The sequence below is a fragment of the Sycon ciliatum genome, chromosome 9 (assembly GCF_964019385.1).
Source record: "Sycon ciliatum chromosome 9, ocSycCili1.1, whole genome shotgun sequence".
Classification (NCBI taxonomy): domain Eukaryota; kingdom Metazoa; phylum Porifera; class Calcarea; order Leucosolenida; family Sycettidae; genus Sycon; species Sycon ciliatum.
Window position 1 is genome coordinate 15,485,307 of NC_088651.1, and position 24,599 is coordinate 15,509,905.

At 47.0% G+C, this 24,599-nt stretch overlaps 2 long non-coding RNA genes across 2 annotated transcripts; both read left to right on the forward strand.

Annotated features, from left to right (window-relative positions):
* Window positions 1-945: 945 nt before the first annotated feature.
* Window positions 946-10,747, forward strand: LOC135825229 (uncharacterized). Its single transcript, XR_010555037.1, has 3 exons — window positions 946-1,443; window positions 1,671-1,875; window positions 10,630-10,747. It is a non-coding gene; the product is annotated as an uncharacterized LOC135825229 (long non-coding RNA).
* A 3,423-nt stretch (window positions 10,748-14,170) lies between these two features.
* On the forward strand, window positions 14,171-23,702 carry LOC135825230 (uncharacterized). Its single transcript, XR_010555038.1, has 3 exons — window positions 14,171-14,223; window positions 14,451-14,655; window positions 23,636-23,702. It is a non-coding gene; the product is annotated as an uncharacterized LOC135825230 (long non-coding RNA).
* Window positions 23,703-24,599: the final 897 nt, after the last annotated feature.

The window sequence follows — 24,599 nt, forward strand, 5'->3', positions numbered from 1 at the left end:
AATACCCGTATGCCAACAATTTTTTAGCCGATTTTCCATAAATTCCAATTTTGCAGCCGATTTTCGAACAATTACATGTAGCTAATTTTGCAGCCAAATGATCTGATGTACATGTACATGTATTTTTGAGCCCAGCGAACAACCGAATAGGGGAAAAACCGGCCGACTTTGGGAAAGCCTACAGACTACAGTGGTCACATCAGAGGTCATGACCGGTCATGACCGGTCAGTGAACTCTGATGCATGCAGCTGCATAGTGCATGCTGTAGGATAATACCAAGAGTACATAAACAAGAGTGTGCAACTCCGGATCTCTCCTGCACAATCTGCAGATACTCCCGCCCACGGCGGAATTTTTGTTGACGTCACCTTTTTTCAGAAGAACGCGCATTTCGCCGCAGAGCAGTGTGAGAGCACGTGCTGGGCACCGACCTTGTAGTGTAAAGCCGGCCAAGAGCACGAGGGAAAACTTTCCGAAAGACTCGCAGCTCGTGCGTCGTCGAAAAGATTACGTCAACAGAAATTTCCGCCGTGGGCCAACCCATCCGCGAGTTGCACACTCTTGTTTATCTACTCTTGATAATACTAGTACGAGTACTAGTGGCATTAGTGGCGACCAGGGAGTCGTACTCAAAACTTAGTTTGAGTACGATTCCCTGGTGGCGACGCTACAATTGTAGTCTGCTACTTATGTACATACCGGTACGCAATCTGCGGACAGAACTGTTTCGTCCTTTGTACATACATGTAGATCTACGTGTACGGGTTGCGCCGCGCCGCGCCGGCGCCGGCGCAACAGCAGCTGCGTGATCGTCATGGTTACCGGTTTCGCGCCTTCCTGGCCGGATACACTCTCTACTCGGCTCAGGACAGTAGCCTCGAACTCCATAGCAGCAGCTGCTGCGCATACTCCTCATCGGAAGAGTTTGCACGAGCAGTTTTTCGGTCTTGGTCAGAGAAGGTGGAAGCACTTTACTCTGCTCCCGTTTGTAGACGGTCAGTTTTGTCCTTAACCCTTTTTCCTGTCCAGGCAGTGTGCTCAGTCTGTTCTTGACGAGTCCCTACATCGAAGTGACAAAAGATTCCAGGTTACAGTGAGTTTCCAGACCGCGTAGGGCACTGACGAAACGAAGAGTGTATTGTTGAATCTCCAGAGAACCCCTTGTCTCCTTACCGCCAGTAGTTCTTCGTTGCCCCTGCCCATGACCGGTAGTGATGAGTAGATCCAGTAAATTATTTCAAGCAGTTGATCCGGGGAGCTCCAAGTTGCGATAAAGACGGACTTGATTGCAATACTCGATACCATCATGTGAACTTTCGTCCTTTTCAGCAGTAGCTTGTGTAGCCATTTTGGCAATATGTTGCGCAAGAAAGCAGTAATCGCCGGCTATTTCTCCGTGACTTCAGCCGGGTGTCGGACACGGAAACTGCACACATCGCGAGGTGAGCTATGCTGACATGCTTCATTCTCTCTGTCATCAAGCGATCGTTTTCATTGTGCGCTTTGTGCTGGCTTGCATCACAGCTCTAGGCCGTTCAGTGACTTGTCTACTACTTCGAAGTACATGACATTGTGTAGTTTGGTGTGAACGCTTGTGTGCGGCTTTCCCAAAGGGAGGTCAACTAATGTCGTCGGTGCCGTGTGTTCTGTATGGTCTTCTCAATTGCAGGTTCGATGGCCGGTGATTTGAGCAACATGTTCTCCGCGTTACACTTCGCAGAGCAGAGCTGATTGCCGAGCCAGAAGTAAGTTTTGGCAAGGTGCTGAGAAGGACCATCAGATGGCGACAAGAAGCGGGCAATCGTCTGCAACGACATCCATCAGCGCTGCTCAGCGTCAGCTCTGGGAATGGCCGTTCTGGGAAGACGCATCAGGTAAGAGGATTCGGTATACGTTTCGTACTTGAGGTTGGTGAGCAATTCTCTGTTGGTTGAGCAGTGAGTTCATCATACAGTTGAGCTCCGTGAAATCCGACCCGGAGTGCAAAGGCGGTGCCCTGGACTGGTTCCGATCACATTGCATTTCATTTGTACTTGCACATATGCAAATTCCAGCCGCATTCGTGCTACTTTCAGGGCGTCAAGGGTGTGCTAGTGGAGGGCGCAAAAATGCACTCTGGATCGGATTTTATCGAGCACAACTACTTCTTTCGGTAAAGGTATAGTTTAGGGTCCCAAATTATTTTAGTGGGCCAGCATGCTCTACAGAGCCCCAGGCATGCACATTACACACACGAGACATGCATAGTACAAACAGGGCATGCGCAGTGCAAACAAGGCATGCACCAGACAGTCGAGGTCGACAAGGTCATAATAATTGGGAGCATGCAGAGCTCAACCACAACTTGGTGAGTTTCCATTTAACTCTAGCTGCTGTCGTGTTAACCTCGACTGGCTCGAGTGCATTGACCTTGTTGACCTCGAGTGCATTGCGCATGCCCTGTTTGTACTATGCATGTCTTGTGTGTGTAATGTGCATGCCTGGGGCTCTGTAGAGCATGCTGGCCCACTAAAATAATTTGGGACCCTAAACTATACCTTTACCCTTCTTTCCTTGTAGACTCGGGGTGAAGTGAGAGAAAAATAATACTTTTCCGAGAATAGGGATGGCCGTTTTGCGGGTGTGTCTCTCGCTTCCTTACTACATTCGACTACACTTCTAACGAACTCGCATGATATAGGGAATTTCGTGATAAAGCGACGAACCCTTGTCCAATTCACAGTTTGAACCCACAATGTAAGTGCATCTCTGTTCCAGGCGAACCTCACGATTGAGGATACTCAAGGGACTAAGGTCAAATGTCCTGAATTTACAGATGTCCTCAATTCTCAGCAACTTGCACCCAGCATCATACAATATGGATGTCATTTTGTTCGTTGCAATGGATGCAATCATCATAATACAGCACAGTCAGACCTCGCTTATCCGGTCCTCTGTTATCCGGATCCCTCGTCATTCGGCAGAAAATCGTTGGTTACCGATTTACAGCATATGTCATGCATACATACAGTGTGTGTGTGTGTGTGTCCGATTATCCGGTTCCCTTGCCTATCCGGATGTGTGTTTTTTGTGGAAAAGGGATGTGTGCGGTTAAGCGAGGTCTGACTGTACATGTCTCGAGTAGGTGCTTTATGTACATGAGCATGATCCCATCCAGGACTGAGGTTGCCACATACTAGTGTACACTCCTGTAAGATAGTATGACACATGGCACATAGTGCATGAACCCTGGTGCACCAGCCAGTATGTCCGCATTTGCCAGGCTGACATCAGTGCAACACACTTTGTATTTGTATTTTATTATATGAGCCGTCAGATGCGAAAACAGACCTTATGGGAAAAAAATCATATTTGTGTTAGTGATACTATCTGAAAGCCAGGAGCATCAGGAGTCGTATGCAAAAAACTAGAGTTGATTTGGACCAAGGGAAGTAAAGTTATAGCCTCTACAATAGGAGACCGTTTCAAATTGCATCTCAATTTTGGGTGCAATACCAACAATTGTTTCACCTACTTTGTAGAATATTTCCTGTTTCCTTTGACCGATTTCCACAAACTTGGGCTTTCTGGAAAGCTCTGGCGACGAGCAACCCGTTGGGCCCAAATCCGATAGCAAATAAAGCACAGCACCAGCGCAACAAGCTGCAGACAACGCTTCAGCGCTGGACTTGCGCCGTCACACGAAAATCGCTCGCCATTTCCATCTCCATTATCCCAGGACGCCCAATTTTTTTCGTGAAGATACACTGAGAGCTTCCAAGACGTCTGAGCCTGTTGCCGAGATCGTCGGTCGCTTGAAAAGGGGGAAACCCCGGGTCTGGATCGTTTGATTTGCACGTAGAAGTGCAAAGTGCCGTGACGTATCTTGCAGGCTTCGCAGCTGGGGAACGCAGCATCGTGCCGCGATCGGGCTTGCTGCAGTGGATTCCTTGGAGTTTTCTCTTCGATTTACATACTTGGATTGTCCCGAAAGACCGATATTTGACTGAAATACGAAGGTTTGTAGCTTGGTTGTCCATGCGCACCAGTGCGTAAACTCGCCAACTTTCAAGTGCATTTTTCTGCACTGTGCAGTGTTTCCCATAAGGTCGGTTTTCGCATCTGACGGCTCATATTTAAGAGAGCATGTCTGAGAAAACCAGAACATATGTGCAAGTCGATCTCTCAGATTTCGCTCAAATTTTGCAGGTAGGTTTGCTTTGGGGTGCAGATCGACAATCCAAAGCCCGCACAAAATCTTTTGAAGGGAACCATGAAATTGAAATACCCCTCAATATTGGCCCAATATTGGCACGATGTATGGGTCTACAAACGAGCTACGGCACAGCGTACAAGAACAAGCTACGAACAAAACTCCATCAAGTCAACATTACCTCACCTTAGAAGAGTTCTTGGGGCAGCACCACTTAGCCACGCCAGCATCCCAGAACACGAGGGCAACCATCCCTTGACGCCACAAATGATCGTCTTGAAAATAGCCAAATTACAAGCGCTGATAAAACTGCGAGCTACGTCCTCAATTAGCAAACACTATACACCGGCAGATAGTAGAACACCTCTTCTAGCTCTGCGGACATGTCCCCCATCATCCTTTTTGGGTTTTCTTGAAATAAACAATTTTGAATTTTTCCACTCGACCATTCTGAAATACGTCCAAACTCATACCTGCGCAGGAAAGCTCGCCCCTCCGCAACGTCTAGTCAGCAATTTCTACTCCACCACCACTCCAAACGCTGCAGAACAAAGTGTATTGTTGACTCTAGCAAGGAAAAGCAGCGGTGATCACTTGTCACTCCAAACGACAAGCTTCTCCTTGCGCCACCAACATTTTTCAGTGCAACAGTTGACGCAAAAGTGACTGAATTTTTGCGTGTAGTTTTTGGATTTTACTGCAAGAGGAATGATGAAATCACGTGCTTCGTGACACAAGAATACCAGGTCTCGTAGATCACGGTTCAGCAGTTGTTCCAAGTCACCTTGATCAAGCGCACCTGCACTTACATGGATCACCCGTTGATCTAGATTGGATCAAGTGCATCTTGATGTCCAGCTCAAGAGCACGCATGTCGTATTTTAGGCCTTCCAGCCGGGACTTTCCCTCAACATCCAGCACACAGACTAGGGCGAGTAGGGTCAAATCACTTTGTTCATGACGTAAGAAATCTGCCATGTGGGTGCGCCACATACCCCCATATGCAACCAGTGTAGGCCGCGTGTTCTGGTCAACTCCAAGCGACCTTGAATCGGCTTGATGGCATGCCGCATGGACAACGGTCATTCCTTGCTGTTGCAGATCTGTTTTTGAATGTTCTGAGCAGAGCATGCAAGAAATATAATGCATCTTACCTCCTGCCTCATGGTCCGTTTCGAATAGTGCCTCGGGAACGATCGTGATCATGTACATTGTGTCGTGCACCAGAAAGCATTATCCGAGGATAGGCTAAGGAAATAGATCGAGGCATACAAAATCTGGTAATTAAGGAGTTGGGATACCGTAAGTGTAATGAATAATATCTTACCTGAACACAGTACTATAATAATAATAATAATAATAATAATAATAATAATAATATCTTTATTAGGATGACCCAGAGGCTTGTCGCCTATCAAGGGGTTCACCGCTTTGAAGGATGTACATGTACATGATGTATGAGCTAAAGTGAAAGTAGTGAAAAGTTGTGCAGCGTGAATGCGTTGGGGAGCACACGGGGGGGGGGGGGGGGTATGTACATGGCGTAGGCATACCGGAGAGCGAAGCACTATGTTTGCAAGTGAGTTTACGAAGCTCATTCTTGAAAACAATAATGGACGGTTCTGCAGTTAGTCTTGGTGGGAGGCAGTTCCATAAGAGGGAGGTTTGGAAGAGAAACAACGATTTTGATGTGGTCTTTGCTTTAGGGAGAATAATTTTGTTAGGGCGTCTCGCACTCTGCGTGATATTGAAATGGAATGAAGCTAGGCAACGTTAATATTTGAAAATAAATTTGTGCATGGTAACTAAGCTTAAAAACTGCCTGTGGTAAAGAAGGGATTCAATGTTAGCTTTTTTATTAAGATCCTGCTTGCGTTCACACACGTCAACTTCCGAATGGGACGCTTCTCGCGGTCGGTTACTTGGCCCATGCATATTCAGAAAGTGGACTGACTTACTGTCTTCCAGCTACACGAACATCATCCCTGCATGGCTTCGATGGGCAAACTCTCCCTTAGCCCAGCTTCAGGTTCACGACACGCTTCGGCAGTCCCTGACGGTTCTTCCGAATCATGCCGCAGACGGCGGTGTTGTTGTTTGTAAGGTAGCGCGCCAGTTCAATACTGCTGTACCAGTTGTCGATGGACAACTGGTATCCCTTACCCAGCAGTGGCTGAATAGTCGGCCCTTCCAATATTTGGCCACCTGCCGATCCTTCCAATAGTTGGTTAGGTGCGCCACATCCATCAAATGGATGACAAGGGCTTGAACCCCCACCAGCCTTTTCTCCATTGTAAACAAGAAAGAAACCGCAGAAAGCACAGTGTCATAGAGCTCTATTGTTGGGGGAGGGAGCTGTGAGCACTGCACTCTTACCAATTATCACAATATAAAATAACCAAGAGGCGACGCTTGATGCACCGCCTCAAGTGCTGGAATAGGGGTATTACTCCTGTCAGTTTAGTCCCACAATGACACGCGAATGCCATTTTAACCTAATGATACGGAAGTGAAGGTGTGAACCGCAAAGCAAGACCTTTCACAGCGTCCTGGTAGTCGTACTACAGAAGCAGTCCGACCTGCCGGTCCTTCCAGTAACGGTTCAGGTGGGCCGCATCTGCCAGGTGTACGGTCACGGCTGGGGCCCCCACCAGCCTTTCTCCACTGTAAAAACGAAAGAAACCGCAGAAAGCACAGTGTCATAGAGCTCTATTGTTGGGGGAGAGAGCTGTGAGCACTGCACACTTACCAGGTATCGCAATACACAATAAGGAAGAGGCAGCGCTTGATGCACCGCCTCAGGTGTTGGAACAGGGGTATAACCCCTGTAAGCTTAATGCCACAGTGACAAGTGGAAGTCACTTACAGGGTACTAATACGGGTCACAGCGTCCTGATAGTCGGACTGCAAAAGCAGTCCGACCTGCCGGCCCTTCCAATAACGACTCAGGTGAGCCGCACCCGTGAGGTGTGAGACCACAGCTGAAGCACCCACCAGCCTTTCTCCACTGTAAACACGAAAGAAGCAGCAGAAAGCAGAGTGTCGTAGAGCTCTATTGTTGGGGGAGAGAGCTGGGAGCACTGCGCACTTACCATTTATCACAATAGATGATCAGAAAGAGGCGGCGCTTGACGCACCGCCTCAGATGCTGAAACAAGGGTATTACCCCTGTAAGGTGAACACCGCAGTGACATGTGAAAGCCATACTGTAATGATACTGAAGTGAAGGTGTGAACCGCAAAGCAAGACCTTTATCTTTCTATCTGAAAGTCATTTTCACAGACTCCATCGGGAAGACGGGCCAGCTCTTGTTGATAGCAGGGGAGTGTCCGCCTGGTGCTATGGAGGTCGCCTTCATCGCGTCAATGAACCTGCTTGGATAGGACGGGGTAGCATCGAGTACTACCTCAACGGTGCTTGTCATAGAGCCGACGGTCCTGCAGTCAATTATTGTGACACCACATGCGGTATTCTACGGTGGTATCACCACGGAAGGCTCCACAGGGAGAATGCGCCAGCTGTGATACGCAGGGAAGGTAACGATCGTGTACGGGAGTGGTACACATATCTAGGGTTTAGGAAGCACGATAATGCGTCGAAGCACCCCACACATACCCCTTGATGCAATGTACTTCAGTAGTCCAACACATTACGACTGCTATCGCACAGGGCCATCACAAAACACATTACGACTGCTATCGCACAGGGCCATCACAAAACACATTACGACTGCTATCGCACAGGGCCATCACAAAACACTACACACTGCTACTACACTACACACACAGTTACTACACCACGTCTGTTACAAGTACTTACAAATAATTTTGAAATAAATGACGCATCCTGAAGACGTCAGACCCAGACCTTCACACATCATCATCATCATCAGGATACTGATACGCTCCACGGTGTCCTGGTAGTCGGAGTACAGAAGCAGTCCGACTTGCCGGCCCTTCCAATATTTGCCCAGGTGGGCCGCATCCATCAAATGGGTGGTAAGGGCCTGAACTCCCACCAGCCCTTCTCCACTGTAAGCACGAAAGAAACCACAGAAAGCACACTGTCATAGAGCTCTATTGTTGGAGGAGAGAGAGCTGCAAGCACTGTACACTTACCAGGTCTTGCAGTAGACGATCATGAAGAGACGACGCTTGATGCACCGCCTCAAGTGCTGAAAAAGGGGTATCACCCCCGACAGGCTTACTCCAGAATGACATGAAAATACCATTGCTGATAAATTCTACAATCGAACGAATTTAAACAGAACATCTTACCCTCGCGTCCATTGTCGCCTGCCGCCCTTGCCTCCACAGCTGGTCTGTGTGCAGCTCTCTGTTATCCATCTCCTCGTCTGAAGCAGGCGCTGCAGTGGCGACATTGCCAACTCCAGCGCCGTCCTCAACGTCAACATCAGGCGCTTGCAAGTCGTCGCCAGGCACGAACCAGTCATCATCGTCTTCATCCTCCAGGTAGGGGTCCTGATCGATGGCCTCTTCCTCTGTGAAGCGACGACACGACCCGACAAAAATGTCGATAAGTTGGAATGGTCAAAATTTGAATATTGCATTGTTCTCAAGGACTCCCTGGGCTGCGTTCACGCGGCCTACGGGCAAAGTTCGACCTGTAGATTACTCACACCCACATGCGGGTGACAGCCATCCACTTTGGCACTCTACATCTAGTCCACGGGTGAAGTATTGGACAGCTCGCGATGTAGTGTTTTCATGACCTATATATACGTCATAAGTGGACGGGCGTCATTCTCAATGACGTATTTATACGTCATTGCCGCTAAAAGGGTTAAAGGGGAAGTTCACACTAAAATCAAAATTTCAGAACTTTTAGGGAAAAATCCACTGATTCCAATGGCGAAAGTCCGAGGTTGATCTGAGCAACCGTTCTGGAGTTATAGCATCTGGAAGTTTAGACTAAATTCGATGACATCATGATGACATTATAATTTATAGGGCTGAAACGAATATACCGATAACTCGCATATCGATCGTTAAGGGTGCAATCGATAATCTTTAGTGTTGTAAACGAGTGCTAATGATTTTTTACGCATGCCTATCAGCAACAATTATTTAGCCCTTGCACTCCATCCGGTAGTGAATACGGGTGCAATCATGTACTTTCAAGCGCAATAAAATTGATTTGTGGCTTTGGAAGCGGAGCAACTTGCCTCAGACAGAACGCACTGGCTCGACGTTGTCGACAGATGCATGACCCTCATTTGATTATTCATATGAGCTATATGCGTGCTGTATTATTATTAAAGGTAGAAAGGAAAAGGACATAATTATGGAAACGAGTTAAGAGTAACTCTCCACTACTCTTAACTCGTTTCCATATGTCCTTTTCCTTTCTACTTTTATTATTGGCTCAATACCTGTCTTTTCGGTTCATTTATGGGAGAGGTCGGAGATAGCAGTTACCAGAGGGTGATGACAAGATTCTTCACTCTGGAAACAACATGAAATACTCTAGTTCATGTTGAGAAAACCAGTCACATGTCAACAGTGTGATGCGGCAAGTTTCTAACGTAGCAAAGGCATTGTGGAATTTCTTCCTTATCTGGTGTTCGAGGTACACGAGTAGGGCCGACATGAACCGATAAAACCAATATATCGATCGTTAATGATATTGGTTGATCGTTAGGAGTTATTGAATGATCGTTTCAGCCCTAATAATTTATGACGTCATTGGTATGACGTCATTGAGATAAACTGATTTTTCAAAATTTGATATGGGATATAATTATGACACCTTACTGATATCTAAACTGGAAACAGATCCCCCAGAAAGCTAGTTGCAGCAACGAAAAAAGACATAAATTGGCTATTCACCATCTATGGACCACTTGCCATTTGTGCAGATCCAAGAAATCACGTAGACCCGGAAGGGTGTTTAATGTGTGCTATGAATGTGGATTTAACCAATTTTCGCGTCATAATTCAATGACCAGCAATCGCTTTTCCAGCGTCTTCACTTTGGTTAGAACTAATGACTAGCTAGATCTTTGTCAGAAAAAGGTTTTCGTATGAAATGCCTTCAGGCCCAATTTCTTCGTGGAAATAGCAGAAAACACAATAGGGTCCTGCACATTCAACACCCTTCCGGGTCTACGGGATTTCGTGGATCTGTACAAATGGCAAGTGGTCCATTCCATTTTTCATTTTCTTTAAAATAAGTTCAGTTTAAACATGTTTTATGTTGTGGCAATGAGATGGAACAGGGGACAGGCTTCAAATCTAGCATCCTCAACAGTATCGCCCTGACCACTCCTGAAGTGTTTCCGACGGGCCTCACTTAGGCATACCAGGGGGGGTGGGGGAGAGAGACCTTGTTCACATGTGACATTATTTCTGATTCTGTTTTTCTCGTACATATTTCTGTTCTCCTCATGCTCCCATCGCTGGGAAAAATGTTTCAGATGCATGCAGAGACAAGTCAAGTCGGACGCACCTGTTTCGCCACAAAACTTGACCAGGGAAGTGTAATGACTGTTTTTGTGTATGTTTGTGTAGGTGTGGGGGGGGGGTAGGTGGCTGATCTATGTCCAATGAATCTCATAAGCCATGAATTGGTTCAAACGTGTTCAATTCTTCGCTTATTTCCTCGGTTTTCAGGGAATTCCTTTGGGGAGGTGGTGCCCGGGGTTCTGTTGTGTATAAAAATAAATTTCACGGTTCGCGTGAGACTCGGCTAGAAGCCGAGTTTTCCTCATCCGCCGTGGGAACGCCACCACCCTCTAGGATCAAAGGCGCAGATGCAGCGCCTAAACGTTGGGAGGTGAGTAGATCAGACCCACCACCAAATGGTCAAAGACCGAAATCCCATTAGCTACATCCATGTTACCCTCGTGCCAGGCCACGAGTTCCCAATTAACTGTGGGTCGCAGCACGGCTGGAAAAATTCCTTCCGCTTCCAAGCAGGACTTGAACCTGGTACCCTCTGTTTCTCAATCATGGTCTTAGACCATCCCACTATGCCTGCTCTACTCTGTTGTGTATACACGAATGGAAAATTATGTTCTACTAAGGATGAAAGCTAGCGTGGATATCAGTGAGACTGTTAACCCTTTGTGTACCAGCCCCATCTCGAACCGTACCATATGGTACGGTTCGCTGCACTCCAATCAAGCGCGCCGTTCCCCGCCGCCGTAGCTCCGATCGAGCCGCGGTTTTTTGCGCTCGACAGCTGAGATCCCACTGAAAATGTTGATGTATGATATGGGTAGGTTGCCATTTGAAAGTATGGAGAACGAACGCGTTCAAAAGTATGCTTTTCAGCGCAAATAATTGTCGCTGTTTCGATCGTGTTCTCGCTCAGTTTCTCTGCTTGTAGCGAAGATGTAGCTTGTTCTAGGTCATGTCGACGTCTTCTAGACGTGGTGGACGATTGGAGAGATCGGCTGTGGCGATATCATCGCGGAATGCGACTCGAAATTGAAAATTTGTATCGCTGATCCCATCGCAGTATTCGCTCTCAAAAGAGGAGCGAGAGGGAGGGCAGCGATGGCCTAAAATCGTCAAGGCAGGCGTAATTCACCAGCCAGCGACTGCTTCTTGTCTTCTCTTTCACTTACCTTACGCTGGATGTGAGTAGATGAAGAAAAATAAAGATTTCGAATCTGACACAAGAATTCAAAATTTGCAATTTTGAACCAATTGTTTTACCTCAAATGTGTGACAATATGACCATATCCCTGGTATGTTGTTGCTCTTCATGCACTGAGACAACGCTTATGAGGTTGTTTTGTCCCTATGTTCCCAGTACATGAGCACAAGCTAATTCTCAGTCTATTTTTTTGTGATACCCTGGTTGGTCAGAAATATGCACAATTGGCGCGTATCTTTGGTATTCCACCTATGGCTTTCATATACTACTGCATGCTGTACCAATATCCATGCATCCCTGGGTGTAGTGATACATATGGAGTCAGGAAAACACAACTTGCATATACAAAAGTCGTCTAGATCTCATACCATGGTTGCTTCTTTGGCTGCGATAGCCCCTTACATACATTAGATGGCTGGTACATAAAGGGTTAAGATGACCAGTAAAAATGCATTTTCGAAAGGAAAATTTTACAGAGACTTTTTTCAACGTCCAGTATGGAGCGTGTTAAGTACCGTTAGGTACTGAAATAATCGTGAGTAAAAACACACTCTTGTCGTCGGGGTAGTTATCTGCCCGGACGATACGCCCTTCCGGTTGCTCTCACATACCACACACAGAGGACTGATAATAATGGAGGTTGCTCAACGAGAGTCTCAAGAAGAAGGCATCAAGGAAGGAAATGCGTGCAGCATTAATAAAGCGCGCATGCGCTCTGCGGTGCAACCTGCGCAGTCCGCTCACTGTTCGCATACCGCCCGCACGGACACAGCACCATGCAGAATGCATATGCCAAAATGGGGACGGACCTCGAGAGATCACGGACAACATATGGCCGCACCAAAATAAATACATCCTCTCCTGAGGATGGGAGACATGAAAAAACAAAAAAACGAGAAGACAGACAGGAAGACGAAAGAAAATGAAATATGAACAACATAGATAGGCGAAAATACAACAAAGCAGGCACAGACGAGACCGTTGGGCAAGTGACGAGTTGGCGAGGAGGATTGACACCAGCCGGGAACCCCGCGAAACTGTGCATCAATGAAGGAACTTGCAAGCAACAGATTCGGAGAGGGCCCCGGCTGGCAGGCTGCTCCGCCTGTTTATACCCTATCTTTGTAGGGATCTTTCCCAGAACAGCACCAACCTTGGACACCACTCACCCGAAGGAAACGACGAACGAGAGAGCTTGGAAGCTCAGGGCCCTACGCTCTGCTTTTTTGCCTTGATGACCTAGACAAAAAAAAGCATAGGGATGATATAAATTCTTTAAAAAAAATCCTTTTTTTAAGACATAACCTGGGATTCGAACCCGCACTATCGCGCGCCCTGCATGCATCCCCCGATACACTTCGCATACATACTAATTCTTCCAAGTTGTTTCACATTGTGATCTTGCATTTGAAAGCCCTATTTGAATATGCATTGTGGCCAGCCGTCTTTGATGGCACGGTACGGTAGGGGATAGGTACGGGACAGGTACGATCGAGGGTAATACGACACCGTCTAGCTGCCCGCAATATTCAAATAGGGCTTTCAAACGCAAGATAATAACGTGAAGCAGTATGAATGCGAAGTGAATGGGGGAATGCATGTAGGACGATAGTGCGGGTTCGAATCCCAGGATATGCCTAAAAAAATAGGAGAATTGAAAAATTTATAACATCCTATGCTTTTTTGCCGTCAGATACGGATAGCGCCAGGCGTGACACAAACAAACAAATACCAAATTAAAGCTGTGTGGACCCTGGCTAGCGCCAGACGTTACTGAAGTAACGTCTTCTGCATAGCTACGGGAATAAATAATGTTTGGACTCTTCGGTGATGACTGTATTATAATCTATTGCTAGAACTCTGATGTAGTGAACACATGTCTTCGAACAAACAACTACCAAAACTCCATTGAAGCATGAAAATCAAAGGAGAAAAAAGAACCAAGAACGGAGAGCTGGGGACGCACATACCCGGCCCCGTACCGGGCGCAGAGCCAAGGAGGATAACACCGTAGCGTCCCCACGCTCGAATGGCAAAGAAAACAGCAAGCAAAGAAATCTGACGAGTGCGAGCGCAGTTTCAACTTCCTGCATTTTGAATGACAAGCTGCAAGCGCGAAGCGAAACACGTGACCGAAAATAATGCATGATGTCATCAGTGCACACGCTGACATATGCAAAAAGGTCAAAGCGAGTGCTGCAAGAAACAGCACAAATAAATAATAGTTTGGATGGCGAAGAGCTAGAAAGGCAGATTCCTAATTGTTGTACATGTGGTCGCGCTTGTAGCTCTGTGTCGTACATGCGGCTGCGCGGGTGTATCTTTGTCGTACATGTGGCTGCGCTTGTGTCTCTTTTCTCCGTGACTTCAGCCGGGTGTCGGACACGGAAACTGCACACATCGCGAGGTGAGCTATGCTGACATGCTTCATTCTCTCTGTCATCAAGCGATCGTTTTCATTGTGCGATTTGTGCTGGCTTGCATCACAGCCCTAGGCCGTTCAGTGACTTGTCTACTACTTCGAAGTACATGGCATTGTGTAGTTTGGTGTGAACGCTTGTCTGCGGCTTTCCCAAAGGGAGGTCGACTAATGTCGTCGGTGCCGTGTGTTCTGTATGGTCTTCTCAATTGCAGGTTCGATGGCCGGTGGTTTGAGCAACATGTTCTCCGCGTTACACTTCGCAGAGCAGAGCTGATTGCCGAGCCAGAAGTAAGTTTTGGCAAGGTGCTGAGAAGGACCATCAGATGGCGACAAGAAGCGGGGAATCGTCTGCAACGACATCCATCAGCGCTGCTCAGCGTGTGCTCTGGGAATGGCCGTTCTGGGAAGACGCATCAGGTAAGAGGATTCGGTATACGTTTCGTACTTGAGGTTGGTGAGCAATTCTCTGTTGGTTGAGCAGTGAGTTCATCATACAGTTGAGCTCCGTGAAATCCGACCCGGAGTGCAAAGGCGGTGCCCTGGACTGGTTCCGATCACATTGCATTTCATTTGTACTTGCACATATGCAAATTCCAGCCGCATTCGTGCTACTTTCAGGGCGTCAAGGGTGTGCTAGTGGAGGGCGCAAAAATGCACTCTGGATCGGATTTTATCGAGCATAACTACTTCTTTCGGTAAAGGTATCGTTTAGGGTCCCAAATTATTTTAGTGGGCCAGCATGCAGAGCCCCAGGCATGCACATTACACACACGAGACATGCATAGTACAAACAGAGCATGCGCAGTGCAAACAAGGCATGCACCAGACAGTCGAGGTCAACAAGGTCATAATAATTGGGAGCATTCAGAGCTCAACCACAACTTGGTGAGTTTCCATTTAACTCTAGCTGCTGTCGTGTTAACCTCGACTGGCTCGAGTGCATTGACCTTGTTGACCTCGAGTGCATTGCGCATGCCCTGTTTGTACTATGCATGTCTCGTGTGTGTAATGTGCATGCCTGGGGCTCTGTAGAGCATGCTGACCCACTAAAATAATTTGGGACCCTAAACTATACCTTTACCCTTCTTTCCTTGTAGACTCGGGGTGAAGTGAGAGAAAAATAATACTTTCCCGAGAATAGGGATGGCCGTTTTGCGGGTGTGTCTCTCGCTTCCTTACTACATTCGACTACACTTCTAACGAACTCGCATGATATAGGGAATTTCGTGATAAAGCGACGAACCCTTGTCCAATTCACAGTTTGAACCCACAATGTAAGTGCATCTCTGTTCCAGGCGAACCTCACGATTGCGGATACTCAAGGGACTAAGGTCAAATGTCCTCAATTTACAGATGTCCTCAATTCTCAGCAACTTGCACCCAGCATCATACAGTATGTATGTCATTTTGTTCGTTGCAATGGATGCAACCATCATAATACAGTACAGTCAGACCTCGCTTATCCGGTCCTCTGTTATCCGGATCCCTCGTCATTCGGCAGAAAATCGTTGGTTACCGATTTACAGCATATGTCATGCATACATACAGTGTGTGTGTGTGTGTGTGTCCGATTATCCGGTTCCCCAGCCTATCCGGATGTTTTTTTGTGGAAAAGGGATATGTGTTTTTTGTGGAAAAGGGATGTGTGTTTTTTGTGGAAAAGGGATGTGTGCGGTTAAGCGAGGTCTGACTGTACACGTCTCCAGTAGGTGTTTTATGTACATGAGCATGATCCCATCCAGGACTGAGGTTGCCACATACTAGTGTACACTCCTGTAAGATAGTATGACACATGGCACATAGTGCATGAACCCTGGTGCACCAGCCAGTATGTCCGCATTTGCCAGGCTGACATCAGTGCAACACACTTTGTATTTGTATTTTATTATATTTAAGGATTTCCCAAAGGCTTTGGGCCTGTCGAGGGGATCTCCTGCAAGAAGAATGAAATGACAACTTTATGTAGAGGAAGCAGTTAATCGAGGATAGGCTAAGGAAATAGATGGAGGCATACAAAATCTGGTAATTAAGGAGTTGGAATACCGTCAGTGTAATGAATATATCTTACCTAAACACAGTACTATGGGGGCACGCGTGTTAGTTTTCGCATTTCGCAGGTGACCGCATTTTCAAGTGTCAGCGCATACAGTAAAACCTGTGACTAACGACCACCCCATGGTGCCAGAGAAAGCGGTCTTTAGTGGTAGGTGGTCTTTAGTGGTAGGTGGTCCTTAGTTAGGTGTTTTCACTGCACAACCATATAGGTTCAACTCAAAGGTTCAACTCGAGTGACAGAAACTCGCCCAAACATGCTGTAAGTTGTAGCCTGCAGGCACGGTGACCAGGTGACTGGTGTACGCCATGTTCGATTGGGAATAAGGACCGAACGCTACAACGCAGCCTTTTCGGACCAAAACCAGGCGACTCGGCATCAAAAAGACTACAAAATATGGGCCAATCGCGGTCACCCGGGCTTTTATAAGAACGAAATGTGTAAATGAGATAGGCATTGTTCATACCTTGCTCCAGAATGTGCGTTGCCACTTTTTTGTACCACTTACATGACTTGCGAGTGGCCGTATACAAAGAGATCATGCCATCATTCCGATCCACTCCTCCCAGATGCAGATTGTAGTCGTTCACACACGTCAACTTCCGAATGGGACGCTTCTCGCAGTCGGTTACCTGGCCCATGCATATTCAGGAAGTGGACTGACTTAGTGTCTTCCAGCTACACGAACATCATCCCTGCATGGCTTCGATGGGCAAACTCTCCCTTAGCCCAGCTTCAGGTTCACGACACGCCTCGGCAGTCCCTGACGGTTCTTCCAAATCGTGCCGCAGACGACGGTGTTGTTGTTTGTAAGGTAGCGTGCCAGTTCATTACTGCTGTACCAGTTGTCGATGGACAACTGGTATCCCTTACCCAGCAGTGGCTGAATAGTTGGCACATCCATCAAATGGATGACAAGGGCTTGAACCCACACCAGCCTTTCTCCACTGTAAACAAGAAAGAAGCCGCAGAAAGCACAATGTCATAGAGCTCTATTGTTGGGGGAGAGAGCTGTGAGCACTGCACTCTTACCAAGTATCACAATATAAAATAACCAAGAGGCGACGCTTGATGGACCGCCTCAAGTGCTGGAAGAGGGGTATGTATTACCCCTGTCAGCTTAGCCCCACAATGACACGTGAATGCCATTTTAACTTAATGATACGGAAGTGAAGGTGTGAACCGCAAAGCAAGACCTTTCACAGCGTCTTGGTATTTGGACTGCAGAAGCAGTCCGACCTGCCGGTCCTTCCAGTATCGGTTTAGATGGGCCGCATCTGCCAGGTGTGCGGTCACGGCTGGGCCCCCCGCCAGCCTTTCTCCACTGTAAAAACGAAAGAAACAGCAGAAAGCACAGTATCAGTGTCCTGATAGTCGGACTGCAAAAGCAGTCCGACCTGCCGGCCCTTCCAGTAACGGCTCAGGTGAGCCGCATCCGCGAGGTGTGAGGCCACAGCTGAAGCGCCCACCAGCCTTTCTCCACTGTAAACACGAAAGAAACAGCAGAAAGCACAGTGTCATAGAGCTCTATTGTTGGGGGAGAGAGCTGGGAGCACTGCGCACTCACCATTTATCACAATAGATGATCAGAAAGAGGCGGCGCTTGACGCACCGCCTCAGATGCTGAAACAAGGGTATCACCCCTGTAAGGTGAACACCGCAGTGACATGTGAAAGCCATACTGTAATGATACTAAAGTGAAGGTGTGAACCGCAAAGCAAGACCTTTATCTTTCTATCTGAAAGTCATTTTCACAGACTCCATCGGGAAGACGGGCCAGCTCTTGTTGATAGTAGGGGAGTGTCCGCCTGGTGCTATGGAGGTCGCCTTAATCGCGTCAATGAACCTGCTTGGATAGGACGGGGTAGCATCGAGTACTACCTCAACGGTGCTTGTCATAGAGCCGACGGTCCTGCAGTCAATTATTGTGACACCACATGCGGTATTCTACGGTGGTATCACCACGGAAGGCTCCACAGGGAGAATGCGCCAGCTGTGATACGCAGGGAAGGTAACGATCGTGTACGGGAGTGGTACACGTATCTAGGGTTTAGGAAGCACGATAATGCGTCGAAGCACCCGACACATACCCCTTGATGCAATGTACTTCAGTAGTCCAACACATTACGACTGCTATCGCACAGGGCGATCACAAAACACTACACACTGTTACTACACTACACACACAGTTACTACACTACGCCTGTTACAAGTACTTACAAATAATTTTGAAACAAATGGCACATCCTGAAGACGTCAGACCCAGACCTTCACACATCATCATCATCAGGATACTGATACGCTCCACGGTGTCCTGGTAGTCGGAGTACAGAAGCAGTCCGACCTGCCGGCCCTTCCAATATTTGCCCAGGTGGGCCGCATCCATCAAATGGGTGGTAAGGGCCTGAACTCCCACCAGCCCTTCTCCACTGTAAGCACGAAAGAAACCGCAGAAAGCACACTGTCATAGAGCTGTATTGTTGGAGGAGAGAGAGCTGCAAGCACTGTACACTTACCAGGTCTTGCAGTAGACGATCATGAAGAGACGACGCTTGATGCACCGCCTCAAGTGCTGAAAAAGGGGTATCACCCCCGACAGGCTTACTCCAGAATGACATGTAAATACCCTTGCTGATAAATTCTGCAATTGAACAAATTTAAACAGAACATCTTACCCTCGCGTCCATTGTCGCCTGCCGCCCTTGCCTCCACAGCTGGTCTGTGTGCAGCTCTCTGTTATCCATCTCCTCGTCTGAAGCAGGCGCTGCAGTGGCGACATTGCCAACTCCAGCGCCGTCCTCAACGTCAACATCAGGCGCTTGCAAGTCGTCGCCAGGCACGAACCAGTCATCATCGTCTTCATCCTCCAGGTAGGGGTCCTGATCGCTCGCTGCATCAACAAAAATGGATTCGATGGCCTCTTCCTCCGTGAAGCGACGACACGACCCGACAAAAATGTCGATAATTTGGAATGGTCAAAATTTGAATATTGCATTGTACTCAAGGACTCCCTGGGCTGCGTTCACGCGGCCTACGGGCAAAGTTCGACCTGTAGATTACTCACACCCACATGCGGGTGACAGCCATCCACTTTGGCACTCTACATCTAGTCCACGGGTGAAGTATTGGACAGCTCGCGATGTGTTTTCATGACCTATATATACGTCATAATCGGACGGGCGTCATTCTCAATGACGTATTTATACGTCATTGGCGCTAAAAGGGTTAAAGGGGAAGTTCACACTAAAATCAAAATTTCAGAACTTGTAGGGGAAAATCCACTGATTCCAATTGCGAAGGTCCGAGGTTGATCTGAGCAACCGTTTTGGAGTTATAGCATCTGGAAGTGTAGACTAAATTCGATCACATGATGACATTATAATTTATAGGGCTGAAACAAATATACCGATAACTCGCATATCGATCGTTTTAAGGGTGCAATCGATAATCTTTAGTGTTGTAAACGAGTGCTAATGATTTTTTACGCATGCCTATCAGCAACAGTTATTTAGCCCTTGCACTCCATCCGGTAGTGAATACGGGTGCAATCATGTACTTTCAAGCGCAATAAAATTGATTTGTGGCTTTGGAAGCGGAGCAACTTGCCTCAGACAGAACGCACTGGCTCGACGTTGTCGACAGATGCATGACCCTCATTTGATTATTCATATGAGCTATATGCGTGCTGTATTATTATTAAAGGTAGAAAGGAAAAGGACATAATTATGGAAACGAGTTAAGAGTAACTCTCCACTACTCTTAACTCGTTTCCATATGTCCTTTTCCTTTCTACTTTTATTATTGGCTCAATACCTGTCTTTTCGGTTCATTTATGGGAGAGGTCGGAGATAGCAGTTACCAGAGGGTGATGACAAGATTCTTCACTCTGGAAACAACATGAAATACTCTAGTTCATGTTGAGAAAACCAGTCACATGTCAACAGTGTGATGCGGCAAGTTTCTAACGTAGCAAAGGCATTGTGGAATTTCTTCCTTATCTGGTGTTCGAGGTACACGAGTAGGGCCGACATGAACCGATAAAACCAATATATCGATCGTTAATGATATTGGTTGATCGTTAGGAGTTATTGAATGATCGTTTCAGCCCTAATAATTTATGACGTCATTGAGATAAACTGATTTTTCAAAATTTGATATGGGATATAATTATGACACCTTACTGATATCTAAACTGGAAACATATCCCCCAGAAAGCTAGTTGCAGCAAGGAAAAAAGACATAAATTGGCTATTCACCATCTATGGACCTCTTGCCATTTGTACAGATCCAAGAAATCACGTAGACCCGGAAGGGTGTTTAATGTGTGCTATGCATGTGCATTTGACCAATTTTCGCGTCATAATTCAATGACCAGCAATCGCTTTTCCAGCGTCTTCACTTTGGTTAGAACTAATGACTAGCTAGATCTTTGTCAGAAAAAGGTTTTCGTATGAAATGCCTTCAGGCCCAATTTCTTCGTGGAAATAGCAGAAAACACAATAGGGTCCTGCACATTCAACACCCTTCCGGGTCTACGGGATTCTACGGGATTTCCTGGATCTGTACAAATGGCAAGTGGTCCATTCCCATACAAAGTGTACCTCTGTGACGTCACAGGGATGGGCAAATTATGATGTCACAGAATTTTGCCAAAACTTGAAGATCCTGTGACTCTGGAACGGTTGCTCCAATCAACGTGGGACTTTCACCATTGGAATCAGTGCATCGTTCGCTATAGGTTGTGAAGTATTGATTTTAGTGTGAACTTCCCCTTTAGTGTCGGAGACGCGTGTGCAAGAAAGGCGATTTTTAATTGTGAAAAGACTTTTGGCTCTTTAAGAGAGCATGTCTGAGAAAACCAGAACATATGTGCAAGTCGATCTCTCAGATTTCGCTCAAATTTGGCAGGTAGGTTTGCTTTGGGGTGTAGATCGACATTCCAAAGCCCGCACAAAATCTTTTGAAGGGAACCATGAAATTGGCATACCCCTCAATATTGGCCCAATATTGGCACGATTTATGGGTCTACAAACGAGCCACGGCACAGCGTACAAGAACAAGCTACGAACAAAACTCCATCAAGCCATCATTACCTCACCTTAGAAGAGTTCTTGGGGCAGCACCACTTAGCCACGCCAGCATCCCAGAAGACGAGGGAAATCATCCCTTGACGCCACAAATGATCGTCTTGAAAATAGCCAAACTACAAGCGCTGATAAAACAGCGAGCTACGTCCTCAATTAGCAAACACTATACACCGGCAGATAGTAGAACACCTCTTCTAGCACTGAGGACATGTCCCCCATCATCCTTTTGGGGTTTTCTTGAAATAAACAATTTTGAATTTTTCCACTCGACCATTCTGAAATACGTCCAAACTCATACCTGCGCAGGAAAGCTCGCCCCTCCGCGACGTCTAGTCAGCAATTTCTACTCCAACACCACTCCCAACGCTGCAGAACAAAGTGTATTGTTGACTCTGACAAGGAAAAGCAGCGGGGATCACTTGTCACTCCAAACGACAAGCTTCTCCTTGCGCCACCAACATTTTTCGTTGCAACAGTTGATGCAAAAGTGACTGAATATTTGCGTGTAGTTTTTGGATTTTACTGCAAGAGGAATGATGAAATCACGTGCCTCGTGACACAAGAATGCCAAGTCTCGTAGATCACGGTTCAGCAGTTGTTCCGAGTCACCTTGATCAAGCGCTCCTGCACTTACATGGATCACCCGTTGATCTAGATCGGATCAAGTGCATCTTGATGTCCAGCTCAAGAGCACGCATGTCGTGTTGTAGGCCTTCCAGCTGGGACTTTCCCTCAACATGCAGCACAGAGACTATGGCGAGTAGGGTCAAATCACGTTGTTCATGACGTAAGAAATCTGTCATGTGGGCGCACCACATACTTCATGCAACCAGTGTAGGCCGCGCGCTGGTCAACTCCAAGCGACCTTGATGGCATGGACCACGCTCATTCCTTGCTGTTGCAGATCTACGTGGATCATCAGCATGTAAACCAGCCGTAGTTCCTGTTGAACCATGTTCGGGATGAGCGAGGTTAGTGTGAAAAAATGCATCCCTGTTCTTACTGCAAGAGGAAATATCTCCAAGAATTCTTGCCAATGCAATACTGCTAGCGTTATAACGATAGTTTCTGCATGTTCTGAGCAGAGCATGCAAGAAATATAATGCATCTTACCTCCTCCCTCATGGTCCGTTTCGAATAGTACCTCAGGAACGATCGTGATCGTGTGCATTGTGTCGTGTACCAGAAAGCATTATTCTACGTCACGATCCACGTGATTTCTTCATTCCTCTTGCAGTAAAATCCAAAAACTACACGCAAAAATTCAGTCACTTTTGCATCAACTGTTGCACTGAAAAATGTTGGTGGCGCAAGGAGAAGCTTGTCGTTTGGAGTGACAAGTGATCCCCGCTGCTTTTCCTTGTCAGAGTCAACAATACACTTTGTTCTGCAGCGTTGGGAGTGGTGTTGGAGTAGAAATTGCTGACTAGACGTCGCGGAGGGGCGAGCTTTCCTGCGCAGGTATGAGTTTGGACGTATTTCAGAATGGTCGAGTGGAAAAATTCAAAATTGTTTATTTCAAGAAAACCCCAAAAGGATGATGGGGGACATGTCCTCAGTGCTAGAAGAGGTGTTCTACTCTCTGCCGGTGTATAGTGTTTGCTAATTGAGGACGTAGCTCGCTGTTTTATCAGCGCTTGTAATTTGGCTATTTTCAAGCCGGTCATTTGTGGCGTCAAGGGATGATTGCCCTCGTCTTCTGGGATGCTGGCGTGGCTAAGTAGTGCTGCCCCAAGAACTCTTCTAAGGTGATCTAATGATGGCTTGATGGAGTTTTGTTTGTAGCTTGTTGTTGCACGCTGTACCGTGGCTCGTTTGTTGACCCATAAATCGTGCCAATATTGGGCCAATATTGAGGTGTATACCAATTTCATGGTTCCCTTCAAAAGATTTTGTGCGGGCTTTGGAATGTCGATCTACACCCTAAAGCAAACCTACCTGCAAAATTTGAGCGAAATCTGAGAGATCGACTTGCACATATGTTCTGGTTTTCTCAGACATGCTCTCATAAAAAAGTTCAGTTTAAACATGTCTTATGTTGTGGCAATGAGATGGAACAGGGGACAGGCTTCAAATCTAGCATCCTCAACAGTATCGCCCTGACCACTCCTGAAGTGCTTCCGACGGGCCTCACTTAGGCATAACATGGGGGGGGGGGAGAGAGATCTTGTTCACATGTGACATTATTTCTGATTCTGTTTTTCTCATACATATTTCTGTTCTCCTCATGCTCCCATCGCTGGGAAAAATGTTTCAGATGCATGCAGAGACAAGTCAAGTCGGACGCACCTGTTTCGCCACAAAGCTTGACCAGGGAAGTGTTATGACTGTTTTTGTGTATGTTTGTGTGTGGGGGGGGGGGGGGAGATGGGTGGGTGGATGGTGGGGGGGGGGGGTAGGTGGGTGATCTACATGTATGTCCAATGAATCTCATAAGCCATGAATGGGTTCAAACGTGTTCAATTCTTCGCTTATTTCCTCGGTATTCAGGGAATTCCTTTGGGGAGGTGGTGCCCGGGGTTCTGTTGTGTATAAAAATAAATTTCACGGTTCGCGTGAGACTCGGCTAGAAGCCGAGTTTTCCGCTTCCGCCGTGGGAACGCCACCACCCTCTAGGATCAAAGGCGCAGATGCAGCGCCTAAACGGTGGGAGGTGAGTAGATCAGACCCACCACCAAGTGGTCAAAGACCGAAATCCCATTAGCTACATCCATGTTACCCTCGTGCCAGGCCACGAGTTCCCAATTAACTGTGGGTCGCAGCACGGCTGGAAAAATTCCTTCCGCTTCCAAGCAGGACTTGAACCTGGTACCCTCTGTTTCTCAATCATGGTCTTAGACCATCCCACTATGCCTGCTCTGCTCTGTTGTGTATACACGCATGGAAAATAATGTTCTACATAGGGTGAAAGCTAGCGTGCATATCAGTGACACTGTTAAGATGACCAGTAAAATGCATTTTCGAAAGGAAAATTTTACAGAGACTTTTTTCAACGTCCAGTATGGAGCGTGTTAAGTACCGTTAGGTACTGAAATAATCGTGAGTAAAAACACACTCTTGTCGTCGGGGTAGTTATCTGCCCGGACGATACGCCCTTCCGGTTGCTCTCACATACCACACACAGAGGACTGATAATAATGGAGGTTGCTCAACGAGAGTCTCAAGAAGAAGGCATCAAGGAAGGAAATGCGTGCAGCATTAATAAAGCGCGCATGCGCTCT